Source organism: Acomys russatus, chromosome 15, assembly GCF_903995435.1.
Source record: "Acomys russatus chromosome 15, mAcoRus1.1, whole genome shotgun sequence".
Taxonomy (NCBI): domain Eukaryota; kingdom Metazoa; phylum Chordata; class Mammalia; order Rodentia; family Muridae; genus Acomys; species Acomys russatus.
In genome coordinates, this window is record NC_067151.1 from 25,731,890 (window position 1) to 25,748,788 (window position 16,899).

The following is a 16,899-nucleotide window of genomic DNA, read 5'->3' on the forward strand; positions in this document are numbered from 1 at the left end:
CTTGACCATGAGTTTCAGAGCTGAGAAAACAGCTTCTCCCTTATTATGTTTTCTTAGGATTTTTTTTGTCACAGCCATACAGAGGATGCTAAGACAGACATATAATGTTAATGCTGAATCACATTTATTCTGACATACAATATTCTAAATAATTTAGTAGATGTCTGAATTAGAAAGTTAAGTGTTTGTCTTGGTTCAGTTTTTCAGTTTTTATGATGAATTCACTGATTTGACTTCTGAGTTATCTTATCTGTGGACCATTTTTTACAAAAGGATCATTGTGTCTTCCAGGGTGATGATGGGACTTACTGAGGAATCACACAGTGATAATGATGAGCTACTCATTGGGAATAAAGAAGACCAAGGGCTGTCACAAATGTTTAGTGACTCCCTGAAGAAGTGTGCCTCATGAAATCATTCTCCAAGAAACTACTAGGACATATATCACTGTTCTGTTCAAAGGGGACACATGACTTGTTCTCTCATGTAAGCCTCCTGCCATATAGGATGTATTCGATTAATTATTTTATGCACAGAAGCAAGAACTTGTACATACAAGAGGATACTCTAGTTTGTGTGTGTGAGTGTATGTGTCTTCATGCATATCCTTATTTCACTGGCAATTTTTAATACTGTGTATAACTGACAGTCCTGCTGTCAGCTCTTGTAAATATGCTCCTTCATTGTCATCATGTGATAAAAGTGACATAGCTCTATTTATTAAGATTTTGGTTTTAATTATCACTCAAATTTCATAGTTTATTTTGAGCTTCATTAGTGATGGATGTTCTATCATTTTTGACTAACATGTAATGATATGTATTCTATATTTTACTGTCATGTAAACCAGTATCACAGTACAAAAATTCTTTGTTTTCTACCATTTTTCTCTGTATGATTCTGGCAACTTCTTATATTTTCACTGCCTTTGTCTTTTCCATAAAATTATATAAGTAGAATAATTTAATATGTAGCTTTTCAAGTTCGTCCTTCTCACCTTATTATGTACAATTAAAGAGTTTGCAATAAAGACTACTCTTTCTCTTGTTTTTGAGGCAAGATCTCATATGTAGTAATGACTATCATTGAAATTTTATTATTTTCTTGGTCTGTCATATACAGGGATCACACATATTCAAAATTTTACCCTGTTAACAAAAATAGTGCCCTGCTGACTAACTACATTTTATCTATCCATCCATCCATCTATCTATTTATCTATCTATCTATAAATATATATATATATATATATTTATTTATTTATTTATTTGTTAGCTTACTGGCTTACTACTTAATTACTGAAATGTATATTAGTTATTTTGAGAGTTTAAAAAATTTGAAAGAATGTTATAAATATCTTTGAATTACCTTTTCTGTGGCTAAGTTTTCAATACAGATGAATAGCTAAAAAACAATTGCTGCATTATAAAGTAATATTTAATTTTGAAATATATTTACAAATAGTAATATACAATTGCTATATATCTTTGAATGTTTGCTGGCAAGAATAATAGTATGTATTATTTTAAGTCTTGGTTAGTTTTTGGTCTATCAGTGTTTGGAATGTTCATCATTCTGTGGGATAAACATTTGGGAATCTTTTCAAACCTTTATAAGTCTCTCATTACATGATTTTGATCATTATTTTAATAAAAATCTGGCACTTTTATGTAAACATTTATTGTAGATTTCGCTCAGTTAAAAAAACATAGCCTTTTTGAGATAGGACCTGAAAAGAAAGAAAGGGGGATATAGAAAAATATAGGGATGATAGAACAAAAATGAAGGGTGGAAGAGAGGGAAAACAAATGAAAGAAAGAGAGAAAAGAAAGAAAAAGAGAAGGAACAGGGAGAGGAAGCAAAGTAGGGAGGGAAAGAGGAAGTAAGATGAGAATGATGCAGAAAGGAAGAGAGGCAGACAGACAAGGAGGAAGAAAGGGAGGAAAAGAAGGCAAGAATGAAGGAAGAAAAAGGAGGAAGAAAGAGGAGGGAAGAAGAAAGAAAAATAGGTAGGAAGGAAAGAAGAAAGGAGGAGAAGGAAGGAAAGAAGGCAGGACAGGAAGGCAGGAAAGATGGAGGGAGGGATAAATAAAGTGTGGGAAGTATGGAGGGAGAAAGAAAAAGTAAAATGGAAGATACAATTTTTATAAATTACATAGAGCCTCACAGTCACAATGCAGTCTAAAATTAAACAATCATATTTTATTTTATTATTATTAATGCATTCACTTTACATCACTGTCAGAGTACACTCCCTCCTCTCTTCCCAGTCCCACCTTATGTTTTGCATGGTTGCCCCACCCAGCCCTGTTTCTCAGAAAAGGGGAGTCTGCTCTACCGACTGACCCCAGCTCCTCATGTCACATCAGGACTGAGAATGTCTTTTTCCCCTTTGGCGTGGCGAAGCCGACTCACCGGGGAGGAATTATCAAAAAGACAAGAGTGAATGTCAGAGACTGCGCCCCTCGTTCCACTTACGAGATGCCCCACACGAAGCCTGAATCTGACTATTGGCTACATCTATTTAGGTCGCCTAAGTACAGTCCATGCATAGTTCTTGAAGTTCTTGATTTGTGCTTTATTCTCAGCAAGCATCTTTTGGCCCTGGTTGTATTCTTGTTGGAGCTCCTGTCACCAGTAGGTACTTTTATCCTCTACCTCACTTTCCACAAGACTCCCTAAGCATGAGCCAATGCTTAGCTGTGAATCTTAGGATATGTTTCTATCTATTTCTGGGTGGAACCTTTCAGAGAACAAATCTGCTAGGCTCCTGTCTGCAGGGACAATAGAGTATCATTAATAGTGACAGGGATTGGCTCTCTTCCATGGAGTGAGTCTTGAGTTGGGGCAGACATTGAGCTGATGTTCCCTCAGTCTCTGCTCTATCTGCTCTATCTTTATCAATGCATATCTTGTAGTCAGGGTAATTTGTGGACAGAGTTTTTGTGAGTGGGTTGGTGCTCCCCTCGCGCCACTAGGAGTCCTGTCTAATTAGAAGGTATCCTTGTCACTCTCCGTGGCCTTTGTTACTAGGAGTCTCAGATAGAATCCCACTCGTACCCTCCCAGAAGCCCACACTGACTTAGGTCACCATCTTGTCACAGAGATGCCCCGCCCCCAGTTTCTCTTTTCTCTGCTGGCCTTCTGATCTCCACCCCCATTTCTCTCTGCCCTCACCCACATTGTTCCCTTTCCTCAACCACTGCCATGATCTATTTTATTTACCCCTCTGAATGATATTTAAGGAGCCAAACTTGGATCGTTTTTGTTACTTATCTTCTTTGGGTCTGTGCTTTTTGGCATATTTATCTTGTACTATTTGGCTAAAATCCATTTGTAGTGAGTACATACCATGTGCATCTTTCTGATTCTGGGTTACTTCACTTAGAATGATATTTTCTGGTTCCACTCATTTGGCTGCAACTTCCATGATGTCTTTGTTTTTAATGGCTGCATAGCATTTCATTGTATAAATGTACCACAGTCTTTGTTCATTCTTTGGTTGAGGAACATCTAGGTTGTTTCCAGATTACAAATAAAGCTGCTATGAACATAGCTGAACAAATGTTCTTTTATTATGGAGCAGATTTTGGATATATGCCCAGGAGGAGTATAGCTTTGTCTGAGGTAGAGTTATTCCCAGTTTTCTGAGAAATCACACAGTTGATTTCCAAAGTGATCGTGTAAGCTTTCAGTCCCACCAGAAATGGAGAAGTGTTCTCTTTTCCTACATCCTCTCCAGCATGTGATGTCACTTGAGTTTTTGATCTGAGCCGTTCTGATATGTATACGATGGAATATCACAGTCATTTTCATTTGCATTTCCCTGATGTCTAAGGAAGTTGAATATATCTTTAAGTGTTTCTTGGCCACTCAAGATTCTTCTGTTGAGAATTCTCTGTTCAGCTCTCTACCTCATTATTAAATTGGATTATTTGGTTTGATAGTGTCCAATTTCTTGAGTCATTTATACATTTTGGATATTAGCCCTTTGTTGGATATAGGATAAATGGAGATCTTTTCCCATCCTGCGGGCTAATATTTTGTCCTATTTATTGACAGTGTCCTTCGCCTTATAGAAGCTTTTCAGTTTCATGAGGTCCTATTTATTAATAGTTGATCTTAAAGCATGAGCTTGTGGTGTTCTTTTGTAACAATGAGTTCGGGCATCTTCACCACTTTCTCTTCTATTAGATTTGGTATGCCAGCTTTGTGTTATGATCTGTGATCCACTTGGACTTGAGTTTTGTGCAGGGTGATAGGTATGGATCTAATTGCATTCTTCTACATGCAAAATCTAGTTAGACCACAATTTGTTGAAGGTGACTTCAGTGTTCCATTGTATATTTTTGTCTTCTATGTCAAAAATCAAGTGTCCATAGTTGTAAGGGATTACTTCTGGGTCTTAACTTTGGTCCCACTGAAAAACCTATCTGTATTTATGCCAATAATGTGTGGTTTTTATTACTATAGCTTTATAGGACAGCTTAAAATCAGGGATGCTGATACTTCTGATAGTTCTTCCTGTAGTATAGGAGTCTTAGCTATACTGCAGTTTTTTTGTTTTTCCATGTGAAGTTGATTATTATTCTTTCAAGTATATAAAGAAAATTATTTTGATATTTTGATGAATATTGCATTGAATCTGTAGATTGATTTTGGTAAGATGACCATTTTTGCTATGATAATACTATTATCCATGAGCATGGGAGATCTTTCAACTTCTGATACCTTCTTCAGGTGTTTTCATAAAGGACTTGAAATTATACTCATACAGGTCTTCTATTTGCTTGGTTAGAGTTACACCAAGATATTTGATATTATTTGTGGCTATAGTGAAAGGTGTTGTTTCTCTAATTTTTTTCTCAGCCCTTTATTTCTATATCGTTTGGATAAAGGAGGGCTACTGATTGTTTCAATTAATTTTTTATCCAGCTACATTGTTTATAGGAGTTTTTTCATACAATTCTTATATATACTATCGTATAATCTGCAAATAATTATATTTTGGCTCATTCCTTTCCAATTTGTATCACTTTGTTCTCCTTTATTTGTCTTATTGCTCTAGCTAGAACTTCAAGTACAATACTGAATAGATATTGAGAGTGTGATCAGCCTTATCTTGTCAATGATTTTAGTGGGATTTTGCTTTGAGTTTCTCACCATTTAATTTGATATTGACTACTGGCTTGTTGTATGTAACATTTATTATGTTTAGGTATGTGCCTTATGTTCTTTATCTCTCCAACATATTTATCATGAAGGGATGTTGGATTTTGTCAAATGCTTTTTCTGCATCTAATGAGATGATCATGTATAGTATTATTTTTCTTTCATTTTGTTTATATGGTAGATTATATCAATGAACTTTCATGAGCTTCTGTTTCTATTTCATGGAAGAGTATGAGGAGCATTGGTATTAGCTCTTCTTTGAAACCCTAGGGGAGTTCTGTGCTAAAAACATTTTGGCCTGTGCTTTTGTTTGTTTGTTTCTTTCTTTTGTTTTGATGATTTTTGATGAGTGCTTTAATTCCTTAGGGGTCAGAGAACTATTTAAACGGTTTACCTGAACTTGAGTTAACTTTGGTAAGTGAAATCTATCAAGAAAATCATTCATTACCTTTAGATTTTCCAATTTTCTGGAATACAGGCTTTTGAATTGAGACCTAAAGTTTCTTTAGATTTCTTCTGTGTCTGTTATTATGTTCCCCTTTTCTTTTCTGATGTCCCTGATGGCTATTCCTTTTGGTAGTTGTTGGCTGCTGTTGCTTCTGAGATTGCAGAGAGAGAATGAACCAGAGCACTGGTGCATGATGGTCACAGAACAAACTCTACCACTCCTGGTAGTTCTTAATGGCTGTCAGGTATGGGATTCTAGGCAAAACTGGAGCCTGGGATTTGGCACTCTGAGGACTTGTGGCAGACTTCACCTCTGCTGGCAGTCTCCAGTGGCTACTGTCTCTGTGACAGCTGGTGCCTGGGGCTAGCATGTGGAGTCATGGAACCGACTGTGCTGTTACTAGCAGTCAGCAGTGGCAGCCATCTCTAGTAATCTTCTGGTAGTTTCTAATGGCTATTGTCTCTGGAACTGGAACTGCAGGAAGAGCTATAGATTAGGAATTGGTGCATGTAGGGCTCACCTCTGCTGCAGACATATTTTAATAAAAGTAAATATGCTATCAAAATCAATCAAATGTTTGTAGCTATCATCCTAGTACTAAAACTTACAACCACCCTGGGTATGTTAATGTACTCTGGTGGTTACAGTACCCCAGAACTTGTAGTTAGATATTTATAAAAAGAGACCAGCTCAGATCACTTATTAATGCTGCTTTTAATAACAATGACAATCAATAATAAAAACTAACCAGAGTTCTTCCGCTCTCTCCCGCGGGGTTCTAGAGCGCCGTAGCCATGTCTTACCCAGCTGATGACTACGAGTCTGAGGCGGCTTACGATCCCTATGCCTACCCCGGCGACTATGATATGCACACAGGAGATCCAAAGCAGGACCTCGCCTATGAACGGCAGTACAAGCAGCAGACCTATCAGCTGATCCCTGAAGTGATCAAAAACTTCATCCAGTACTTCCACAAAACCGTCTCGGATTTGATTGACCAGAAAGTGTATGAGCTTCAGGCCAGTCGTGTCTCTAGGGACGTCATTGACCAGAAGGTGTATGAGATCCAGGACATTTATGAGAACAGCTGGACCAAGCTAACTGAAAGATTCTTCAAGAATACACCGTGGTCTGAGGCAGAAGCCATTGCACCCCAAGTTGGCAACGATGCTGTATTCCTAATTTTGTACAAAGAATTGTACTACAGGCATATATATGCCAAAGTCAGTGGGGGACCCTCCTTAGAGCAGAGGTTCGAGTCCCACTATAACTACTGCAATCTCTTCAACTACATCCTCAATGCCGATGGACCTGCTCCCCTTGAACTCCCCAACCAGTGGCTCTGAGACATCATCGATGAGTTCATCTACCAGTTCCAGTCATTTAGTCAGTACCGCTGCAAGACTACCAAGAAGTCAGAGAAGGAGATCAACTTCTTTAGATCCAACCCGAAAATCTGGAGCGTCCACAGCGTCCTCAACGTGCTTCATTCTCTGGTGGACAAGTCCAACATCAACCGGCAGCTGGAGGTCTACACCAGCAGAGGTGACCCCGAAAGTGTGGCTGGGGAATATGGACAACACTCCTTCTACAAGATGCTCAGCTACTTCAGCCTGGTGGGGCTTCTGCGGCTGCACTCTCTCCTGGGGGATTACTACCAGGCCAACAAGGTGCTGGAGAATATCGAGCTGAACAAGAAAGGCATGTACTGCCATGTGCCCGAGTGTCAGGTCACCACCTACTATTATGTTGGCTTTGCATATTTAATGATGCGTCGCTACCAGGATGCCATCCGGGTCTTTGCCAACATCCTCCTGTACATCCAGAGAACCAAGAGTATGTTCCAGAGGACCACATACAAGTATGAAATGATTAACAAGCAGAATGAGCAGATGCACGCTCTGTTGGCCATCGCGCTCACCATGTACCCCATGCAGATTGACAAGAGCATATACCTCCAGCTGCAGGAGAAATATGGGGACAAGATGCTACGCATGCAGAAGGGTGACCCCAGGTCTATGAGGAGCTCTTTAGCTATGCCTGCCACAAGTTCCTGTCGCCCGTGGTGCCCAACTAAGACAATGTTCATCCTAACTACCACAAGGAGCCCTTCCTGCAGCAGCTGACGGTGTTTTCTGACGAAGTGCAGCAGCAGGCCCAGCTCTCCACCATCCACAGCTTCTTCAAACTCTACATCACCATGCCCGTGGCCAAGCTGGCCGGCTTCCTGGACCTCACAGAACAGGAGTTCCGCATCCAGCTGTTCGTCTTCAAGCACAAGATGAAGAACCTGGTGTGGACCAGTGGCATTTCTGCCCTAGATGGCGAGTTCCAGTCGGCCTCAGAGGTGGACTTCTATATTGATAAGGACATGATCCACATCGCAGACACCAAGATCGCCAGACGCTATGGGGATTTCTTTATCCGGCAGATCGACAAATTTGAAGAGCTTAATCGCACCCTGAAGAAGATGGGACAGAGGCCCTGAGGCACTCTTACACGAGTCAGGACCTGTTCTGATGTTATAGACGGGAAGTGGTCTTGTCACCAAGAATCCTTACTGAAGTCATTCATCAGTTGAGTTGAAGCTTGTCAAATCAAGGACTGGATGTTTTAGGGAGTTCTCAGTAAAAGGTCTTTGTTGGAAAAAAAAATTAAAAAGTAAATAAAAACTAACCAAACATGTCAAATTACAAAATACCTAGAAGATTAAGTTGTGAACAATTTAATGGGAACTAAAGTTAATTTCTCATATATGTCTGTTAAATGCATTAAAAATAGTCTCAGGGGAAACAAATACACCAGTATCACATTAAGAAAAAAACAAAAACAAAACATGCCACTACTCCTTGGATTAACTGCACCAAGAGTAAGATCAAATTTGAATTCCTATTTCTCTCCCTGTGTGTTCCGCCTGCCTATAACTAATGGTTTCCTGCTTGTCTATATTTTCTTGTGTCTATGTTTGCTTGGATGAAGTCTGTCTGTTCCCAAAAAGAATTTTGTACTGTCTTCATTAAACAGTGCAGGAAGGATAACATGAGGGAGGAATAAGGAATACATGACTAAAATCCTTTATAGTATTTTTCAAGCATTTTGATGACTTACTCCAACTGATCACACTGACCCAGATAGCATAGTACTGTGAACATACCATCAACAAGCAATGTCTGGATGCTGTTTCCAGCATTTGTGGTAAATGTTTGTTATATGAAGTTACTTTTGACCTATTTGCTGCTTTTAAACATTTGGTTTCCATAGCACACATAGATATACACATGCATAGCATTCTAGGTCAGGAGCATACAAGAATGCACAATTTAGGATTCTACTGTTTTACATTATAAATTAATTATAAGAGAGATTTAAGGCAAACAAAGTTGGTTTTTATATTGTTCTCTTAAAGGCAGGTTAAACAAAGAGGGCACACAGCCAAGTCTTAAGCCTTACATGACCTCCAGGTACAGCATTAACATGCTGTTACGGCCCATGAAAAGCTCACTCTTTTAGAATGTAAGACATATTTTCATAAGATGTATTGCATGTCCAACTTCCCCGGAAAAGCGCTGTGTGTGAGTGGCAGATTGTGTAATCAAACATTTATGAGTTATATCCAGCTACATCTGTTCTTCCTCCACACTGAAGAGACTAAAAACTTGAGCAGGGACACGAAGCCGCCTTCATCTATAATACAACATCCTTCAAGAGTAGAGACTCCTCAGTGTCGAATGAAAGTTGATAAAGAGGTGGTTCTAACTCTAGCTGAATGGCTACATCTGCACTGTCCAGACTGAGGACATCTGAGTGGATACCACATTAGACACTGCTCTTCCCTCCCAGATTTACACATTGTCCAAGGGTAAAGCTCCCATCTGCCTGCCTCATGTTCATCCTTCTCCCATTGAGGGTTGATTAGAAAAACAATAGTCCAGGTGGAGCCCCCAGGTGGGCTTCCTGAATTCCAGGCCCAGGATGGCCCCACACAGTCTATCTCAAGGTTAATCTAAGTGAGTGTCCATGGTGTGTCCAAGGGTAAAGCCCGCCAAGACTGCATTCACCTGTGACAAACTTTCCCATAACCCATCTATTTTTATCTGCTGTCCCTGGATATAGATTTTCAAACTGAAAAAGTACTTCCTTGGTCTCTGGGAAGTCGGCTACTGCAGAAAATACAGCAGATGTTTGGGGTCTTCTGAAATGATTGGCATGTTTAAATGACTTGGGTATGGATATGGCCTTTCTTCAAAGGTGAATAATTATCACTAGGTTCTAACTGTAAGAAAAAAAAGCCCCACTAATGGCTATCAGGATTAGGTTTTATTGTTAAGTCAAAACTACCTAGAATCATCTTAGAAGAGGGAAATGTCAGTTGAATTTTCTTTAGATCACATTGCCCTGTGGCCATGTCTGTGACAAATACCTTGGTAAGTTGACGTTTGATATGGGGCCATTGTATGTGGTTAGGTAAGTGGGTTTGGCTGTATATGAAAGCTAGCTGAACACAAGCAAGATGCAAACTATTAATTCATCACTACCTACGAGCAACTGACATTAATCACTTTATGTTATTATACTCTTCAAAGATGATAGGAAGACTGATGAAAACTAAGTACAGAGACTCTCAGGAACACACTAGGTTTTGTTCAGGTAGCTTAGCCTTGTAGGAAGCTCCTCAGATGAAAAGAAGTGTGTGAAATACTAAAAAAATTATAGCTTGAAATACAATTTTGAGATTTCAAATATAAAAATTCTAGTTAATTGAGACTAAAACAAAATATCTTTTACTAAGAGAAAATTAACACTCTCTTGTCCTTAGCACAAACCAGTTGCATGAGGTTTTCTAACAATTCTTTACAAGACAAGACTAAAGTTAGCTGTAGTCAGTATCCTATATATAATATAATAATTTTATAAATTTTTATAAAATCTTGCTGATATGTGACTTTTTGACTTAAATGTATTAGGTTGTCTACAAAATTATACCTCATTTAGTTTCTAAAATATGTGCTAAATTAATCTATCATAATAAGTTTGACACTGGTCTTATTCAGGTCATTATTTCTTTATTCAGAAATCCAGAGTTAGGTAGTTTTCTTGTTACTGTACGTCTTTCAGTAAGTAGAGAAGTGTGGGTCACTAAAGCTATGTGTAAAGCCCTAACATCACTGTAATGACAACTGTTATTATTATCATTTGATCATCATCATTATTGCATTTTCTGATACCAGCAACACACCACAGATTGATATCAATAATAGCAAATCTTCAGTAAATTCATTTATAATGCAAATCTCCATTATAAAAAGGGAAATATAGTTTGAGGAACATGAATAGAATTATCCCAAATATAACCTTTTGTAACTTTTCACACATAATTTGTAGAATCATTAAGTTATTTTATAAGAAATTACCCCTAAAAATAAATAATGTTTTTCTACATGAAACATATATATATATATATATATATTGCATTTTAGATAAATGTTAAAATGTGTATAATATAACTCATTATTGGGCATTAGGAATACTTGTAAATAGTATTTTACAATTGATGTCCTAAAACTGATGTCCTAAGGTAACTAGCGGGCCATCTTTTGACTCATTCTTTTATGTTTGAGATAAAAAACTTTAGTAGTTTTCAGGTCTTTTTTTTTTTTTTTTTTTTTCCTTCTTCTCAGATTTGTAATGCTCCAATTTACTGGAACAACCCTATTCAGTGTTCAGAGACCTTAAGGAGAAAAATGCTACTTGTATCTTGTATGAGATTGGATATCTTAAAGCATGTGTTAGATATCACCTGCTAATATCTCTAACAATGAATTTCTGTGAATAAAATTTACCATCATTCCCGTATCAAGCATTTTTACAAAAAGTTACAAATTGGTATTGTACCTGTACTTAATGTTTGTGCTGAAAACTATGAATCCAGGCTGTATTTTAAAACATTCATCTGAGATTTACAGTATAATCAGTTCTAAGAGCCAGATGTTCGTTCTTTTCTGTGAGAATATAATTGACAGTTAGCTTGAAATCTTGTACAAATCCTCAATTGTTTTCCAAATACACAGTGATAATGAGGAACAGGGCAATAACACCAATTTCCTGCTATGTACACTATCCCTTCTTGTGGAAGTCACAGCAAGAATTTGAAAACTTAAACAATTATAGATTGGCTGGCACAAGCCTTCAGTATCTAGCCTTCACTTAAAAAGATCAATGGAAATAGTAAGTGGGACTTTGTGAAGAACAGATCTTTGAACCATATCTTTAGGTCAAAATTAACATTACCCATTTCTGTGCTCACAGAAGTAATTGGCAAGGAATATTCTAACCAACATTCTTAAAATCATGTCATTTTCCTTGTCTTTGGAAGACACGTATAAGACAGGTGCATCCACTGAAAACTAGAAGCAAGAAATAATTCACCAGAATAACTGCCTGTCACAGAAGCAGAAACTTGTTATCAGGGAGAACTAAGTTGAACTTAGAGGATTTTCTTTTAATCTTTAACCCAGTTGAGATGAAAGGGGAAAAATTTCCCAGGGGCTCCATTAAAAATACAATTATCTTGACTTGGATTTTTCTCTCCAGCCATTCTGACCTGTGTTATTATCCATTTGCATAAGATAGGTTCCCTGCCCCCCCCCCGCAACTTTAAAACAAAATGATCCATGTCAGTTTTAACAGAGAAACTATTTGAATCATGAGAGAAGTCTGGTACTTACCATTGGGTATTAGGTAAAAATAATCATTAAAAGGCTTTTCTATTATAATGCAGCAAACTCCTCTTAATTATGTTAGTGAATGAAAAACTGTATCACAAATTCATAGTTGGGGCAATATCAATTTATAATTAGTAGCAAGGTGTAATGTTCCAAGTAAATGTTGAACCTGATTTATTTTCTATGAGTCATTATCTCAGATATTTATTTAATCATAGACATAATGCTGTAGACTGTTTTAACCACATAATATGAATATAACTTGACTTATGATTTGCTGCTAAATAAATTTTGGTTTTAGATATTTTACCATTCATTAGTTAGTGGTCCCCTATCAACAGCACCCATGGTAGCTTTGTACATCCTTCTTTAACTGCTCATGAACAGCTAAACACATTTTACACAGACACCCTAAGAATATACTACTGATTCTCCATGGTTTGATTTGAATTCTCCTAAATTTTTGTAATATATTTCCTATTCCTGATACAACAGAGTGTCAAGCGTTAGGGATGGGTCAACTAGATAATGTCATCACCCAAACTTCATAAAAAAAGGACAAAATGATTTTTATAAGTGTAATTTAAAGAACAGGAATACTTACTGAAACAACTAAAAAAAAAAAAAATGAAAAAAACCTTTAATCCCAGCACTCAGGAGGCAGAGGCAGTAAGATCTCTGTGAGATTGAGGCCAGCCTGGTATACAAAGTAAGTCCAGGACAGCCAGGACTACAAGAGATACCCTGTGTCAAAACCAAAACAACCCCACCAAAAACACAAAAACAAAAACAAAAACAAAAACAAAAAACCCAACAAAAGAAAACAAAACAGAACAAAATCACTGACACTCGCTGCGGGGCAGCACTTTACAAAATAGTGTTGAAAATGACAGAAACTCCTTCATAGGCATCGCAGCCATTATGGACCAGACAATTTCAGCCTCAATACCTGTCCCAGCTATGTGATCTTGACTCACTCATGTAATGAAAGGAAGATATTCATCTAAAAAAATCTAATTACAAGCTGAAGTAATAAACAACAAATAGAAAATGTCTGTTCCTATGTGACAATGGCTTAGGTTTAAAAGCATTTAAGGAGAAAGGATTTAATTATTTTTCTTAAACTAGTTTAGTTACAATATCTATATTATAATTTTTGTTAGTCATTTGAATGAGTTTGATACCAAATATAAAATATATTTGTTTTTACTAACTAAAATATTTGTCACACCATTAACCTTCAACAAAGGCAAACATGTACAGATTTATTCAGTTTTTTAACATAAGATCACTTAATGGTTGAAATATTGGTGGAGGTGTGACAAAGTTATCAAAATAACAAAGTCATATAATGTATTCTACACAAAAAAGAATAGTTTTTTTTAATCAGGCATAAACTTATGAATTTTGGAATGTGTAAATTTGAATATTCATCTTAAACCCAATTGATAGAATTATGTGACTAAAATGGATCAAGAAACAAAGTATGCTGAGCAACCCCTGCTGTGCTCAACATACCTGGCATACATATGATTTCCTCTATGCATTTTGAGACAGGAAATGTCGCGCGCACCTTTCGCCGATAAAGGAGACGCGGCAACTCAGGATTCTTCTGACAGCGATTTTATTGTACAGCTCTCTGCAGACTGATGGAGAAGGACCCACTCCCCGTAAAATCCACGGCTTATATAGGAACTATCGAGGCGTGGAGGGACGTGTCTTCTCGTCATTGGTGCTCTAGAGAATACCTAATTAGCATACCGCCTGCGTAAGCGGGTTATGTAAGGGTGACGTGCTTGCGCATGCGCACTGGCCATAAGGGCCTCCGTGAAGAACCAGGAAACGGGAAGTCAGCGCCATCTTGTAATGGCGGACCGGCTCCCAACATCTTCCCCTTAAATTTCAAATTAAAATGCCAAACGAATGCCATGAAATTACTGATCCAGCCCTCCACTTCCTCAGCAGAGAGCGATCAAGGAAGGCACATGGTCGGAGACCCTGTACACCTGAAGCCCCGTGCAATGGGAACTCGAGCCCTGGGAGGTATACAGGCCTATCTTGTAGCATCCTGGTGCAATGGGAACCTGTGCCCGTCAGGAATGCTAGAACCAAGATAGTGTCTCAATGTTTGAGCATGTTAAGCCAAATCTGGGGAGATGCCCCTTGTTCCACAGCAAGCATAGCCTGTGCAAGCACAACTCTGTCACGTTGTTGTTGTTTCCTAAATTTGCAGAGCAACCAAAGACAGAAAACTAGTCCCGCGCCAACATAAGGCCAAATGACCCATCCCCACCAGGGTGGGTTCCTGTGTGGCCAGCCAGGCTCTGCGGGAAGCCCATATCAACCAGCACTGCCTCCAGCTGGAAGTGCGTGCCCAGCACCGCACAAATGTGGAACAGCTGGTGGCTATGGCCAATATAGTCGAAGCGCCCAGGTGCCAGGCGCTCTGGCAGACGGGCTGCAAAAAGGAAGCCTGTGAGAACCGCAATGAGGAGGTGGTAGGCATGGCTGGAGCTCAGCTCATCCTGCCCACAGCTGTGGGCTCTGCCCCAACACAGCCGCAGCCTGTAGAAGAACGGGAGGTTGTCAAACAAGAAGGGGCAGGCAAAGGCGGCTGTACGGAGAGCCTTGCTGAACCCAGGGCTTTCCAGCTCTGGGAACCGCGAGTAGCAGGAGAGGCCGGTGCACAGGAAGGAGTTGAGCACAGCAGCGGGGTCTCCATCCTTCTCGTCCTTCTTCACTATCCTGGTCAGCAGCACCGGCACCCAAATTGGATTTTCTTGGTCCTGTGGAAAAACACGAACAGCTCCCCTGGATCTTATTAATATTGGATCCGGGCCTTTCCATTTGTTATCAATTACATCTTTCCATTGGAATCAAGGAGCTAGCTATCTTAGGTCTCGTTGTCATCCTTTTATTTTCTACCAACCTCACCTTCTCCTCTAGAGGAGGTGCTGATGGTCTACACCTAGGGGCGAATGGCGGATCAACCCCATATCTCTCTGACTCATATTTAGCAGCCTCCTCGTCCAGTTTTATTTGCTTCTCAGGATCTAACTCGTCCTCCTCTGAGGCAGATCCCAAGTCCCCGTCCTCTGAAGACGTCTCCTCAGAGGCGGAAGATTCTACTTTAAGATTTTTAAATTCATCTAAGACGGGATACAGCCCACTGGCTTTCTCTTTCTCTCCCTCCTTCAGTTTCCCTTTTAATTCGGATCTTTTTGATTGAGGTTTCTTCCTTTTCTTTAAACCCCTTTCCTTTTCTGCTTCTGATAGACTATCTTGATGGTCGGCCAAAGCCTTTTGTCCCTTGCTAACTGTCTTTCTGTATCTTTTATCTTCTATAAGACAAAGGCAACACAGCAAGACGATAACGAAAGCAACCAGCAAGAGCGGACCATACCACACAAAAGAAATCATACCTTGCAGAAAAGTGCCTAGGCTTCTCACACCGTCAGTTCTGAATCCTCTTCCGACGAGCAGTCGGGGGTCCTTCAAGTCGTTCCTTCACCCAGGGGTCGGCAGTTCCCGGGTTTCGGCACCACTTGTCGCGTGCACCTTTCGCCGATAAAGGAGACGCGGCAACTCAGGATTCTTCTGACAGCGATTTTATTGTACAGCTCTCTGCAGACTGATGGAGAAGGACCCACTCCCCGTAAAATCCACGGCTTATATAGGAACTATCGAGGCGTGGAGGGACGTGTCTTCTCGTCATTGGTGCTCTAGAGAATACCTAATTAGCATACCGCCTGCGTAAGCGGGTTATGTAAGGGTGACGTGCTTGCGCATGCGCACTGGCCATAAGGGCCTCCGTGAAGAACCAGGAAACGGGAAGTCAGCACCATCTTGTAATGGCGGACCGGCTCCCGACAAGGAAATCATAGATTTATAATACAGTGATTTATTTTGAAGTAATTTTGACTATTTACCAGTTTCATGTTCAGTAAAATGCCATCATTTTTCAGAAAATCCTTGTTTGTCAATCTGTCTGCTGTTCTTACTCTGTATCCTCCTATCTCGCTCCATCTGGTCACTCTCCCCCTTCATTTCCCTCTTGTCTTCCGTCATAATGCTATAGGAGAATGTACCAAATGTGCAATAATGGGTTTCAATTTAATGACAATTTATATTTATGCATCTTTCCATATACAATAATGTTCTCCTATGTAACAATTAGATAATAGTCCACCTTTAGAAATCAACTTTAATATCGACATTACTGCAAAATATCCCATCTAGTTTCTCCAGACACCATCTACAAGGAATATATGTAGATTCTCATGCTTTTTCATTGAAAATTCTATGCTTATATTCACCTCTTGTATTTTAATAGAATTTCCATTTGATTTTACTTGAGACCATTTTCTTTTAGAGAGTATATGTTAATTTTCCTTTTCTGTTTTGCAGTGCAGTCATATCACAATTATTTTATATTGATTACTCTGGTTTCAGAGTTCTAGACAAGATATATAATAACAACAGTTCTTTTTCATTTTTCTGTTGGTACATGGCTGAGCTTAACCATTTTCAGGAAGTTCTCTATACATCTGAAAGTAA

At 38.9% G+C, this 16,899-nt stretch overlaps 2 pseudogenes; one reads left to right on the forward strand and one right to left on the reverse strand.

The window, feature by feature from the left end:
• The first annotated feature begins 6,380 nt into the window (after nucleotides 1–6,380).
• LOC127199204 (eukaryotic translation initiation factor 3 subunit L-like) lies at nucleotides 6,381–8,248 on the forward strand (annotated as a pseudogene).
• Nucleotides 8,249–14,647: 6,399 nt separating this feature from the next.
• Nucleotides 14,648–16,280, reverse strand: LOC127199650 (membrane progestin receptor delta-like; annotated as a pseudogene).
• Between the last annotated feature and the right edge of the window lie 619 nt (nucleotides 16,281–16,899).